Raw genomic sequence first — 2,353 nt, forward strand, 5'->3', positions numbered from 1 at the left:
AAAGCCCCACTCCTGCACGTCGCCCTGCCCTCCCTCCTCCACCTTCTCTCCCCACATCTCCAAGCCCCAAGCAGGGGACTCCCGTTCTTGAATTCTGGGAGCCCGGGGGCAGGGGTCCCACTTATCAGGACTATGGGGCAGGGGCTCCAATGTTCCCCCCACAGAGCCAATCACCCCAGGGGCCATCCACAGGCTCAGGACCAGAAAAGTCCAGACTCCTGGGAACAAGGCTGTTGTAGCGAGTGTGGCCGGGGGCAGCACGTGATGTTGATCTCAGAGATTTTTAATCCCCCACCCGCCCTGCCTCCATTTTACAGGAAGGTCGAAGTCAGCAGGGCTCTGGCCACCCTGTGCCCTGCCCCTGCGTGCTGAGGGTGAAACCTCAGATGGCACACGGATGCAGAGGATTACAGTGGCTGGCTGAGGCCCCAGAGTTTTTGGGGAAGAGCACGGGGCTAAGCCTCATGGGTCCACTCTAATCCCTGCCTTGGCGCCAACTGGCTGGCACAGTCATTCACCCTCTGTCCCCTGGAAGCCTGGGCAAGCCCACCTCTGAGGGTCCTTCCAGCTCTGGCAGCCTGAGTGTGCCATCATTTAGAGCACTTGCCTGGTGGCCAATTAGAACTGCAGACCCAGAGGTGAGGGGACAGTCTGGGTACTGGATGTAAAGTCAACGTCATCAAATGTCCCGGTGTGGGGATGGCTCAGGGGCTTCTCTCCAGACCCCTGTTGATAGGGTTTTGCTCTTTGTGCCACAGTCTCGCTCCAGCACCAGCTCCCTTGAGAGGGTCCTGTGACCACGGCTCCTCCAGCTGTGACTCTGCTCACCCTGCCCCCACTCTGCACTTCTCCCATGATGGCTCCCCTTTAGGGGTCCCACCGTCACCCCCTCCAGCCTGGTCTCCTGTGGGGCCTCCTAGCCCGCCAGACAGGGATACACACATCTGGGCATCAGCTGTGGCTGGCTGCCAGGTCTCTCCTACAGGCTCTGTGGTCCCAGGCAAATCCTGGACTATGGCTGGGCTCCTGCTCCAGGGCTCCAGAACATTCTATGACAACTGGAGGCAGGTTGTCCAGGGCACATGGTGAACCCCAGAGGGCCATGGGACCTGACTGCTCACCTGCCCCAGCAGAGCCTGGTCTCTGATCCGGCTGAGCCCCCATCCCACTAATGCTCCATGGCGGTGGGATGACGGGTACAGACTTGGCTGTCCTCACGATGGAGTGGACATCTGAGTCACAGTATGGGAAGGACATTCTGAGGGGCCGTGTGTCCCCACAGGGAAGCTGGGGCCCAAGCTTGGGGATGTTCTCTCTGGGTTGGAGGGGGGAAACATTAACAGGAAGAAAGATGAGGAAATGAGCAGATCCTGGATCAGGACACACCCCAAAACCCAAGGAGGGGGTGGCCAGCAGCATCTCATGCAGCCCAGAGTGGAGAAAAGATCTCAGATTCCCCTAACAAGGAGGCTCCTGATGACTGTTAAGAGCCCTTCCAGGGCTTCCCTGGTGGCGCAGCGGTTGAGAGTCCGCCTGCTGATGCAGGGGACGCGGGTTCGTGCCCCGGTCCAGGAAGATCCCACATGCCGCGGAGCGGCTGGGCCCGTGAGCTATGGCTGCTGAGCCCGAGCGTCCGGAGCCTGTGCTCCGCAACGGGAGAGGCCACAACAGTGAGAGGCCCGCGTACCGCAAAAAAAAAAAAAAAAAAAAAAAAAAAAAAAAATCCTTCCAGGAGAGAGGGGTGGGGTGGGGACCAGATGCAGTGTTTTCGGGGGCCCCGAAACACTCTGATGATGCCTCTGAGACCTCAGTTTTCCCAGCAGAGCAACTAAAAGGCCTGGATAGGCAGGGAAGGCAGCCCTCAGTTCAGGCACTTGGGCAACTAGTTGTGTTTTCTGGTGGTTTTGAGGGTGGCATCCTTTTCTCATTCCTCCCCTGCACTTAAGATAGGCTCTGCACACCTGGCACGGAGCACATTTTGCCTAATCATATTTACTTTTCCAACCATAATCTGTCACTAGCAGGTTCCCCAGGGGACAGAGGCTGAGATGGAGAATTGTGTGCAGGAGTTTCACTGGGCGAGCTCCCGGGAGCGTATAAACCTCTGGAAAACAGAAATTGTATTGAACGTGTGGCAATGTGCTAGATACAGAGACTAGGAGCCTATCAACCAGGTGGCGATTCTGTTGAGGAGGATGACACTTAGCTCATTGATTTGCTGTGGATTTATTTTGAAACCTCCTTTGCATAGATAGGCTGACATCACTGCAGGGCTGAATGTGGTCCCGTCCTTATTTAGGGTTCAAAATCTGCCATATTACACAGGCAGTTTCCTCAGGAACTTTCCAGACTT

This window comes from Lipotes vexillifer, unplaced genomic scaffold, assembly GCF_000442215.2.
Source record: "Lipotes vexillifer unplaced genomic scaffold, Lipotes_vexillifer_v1.1 scaffold518, whole genome shotgun sequence".
NCBI lineage: Eukaryota > Metazoa > Chordata > Mammalia > Artiodactyla > Lipotidae > Lipotes > Lipotes vexillifer.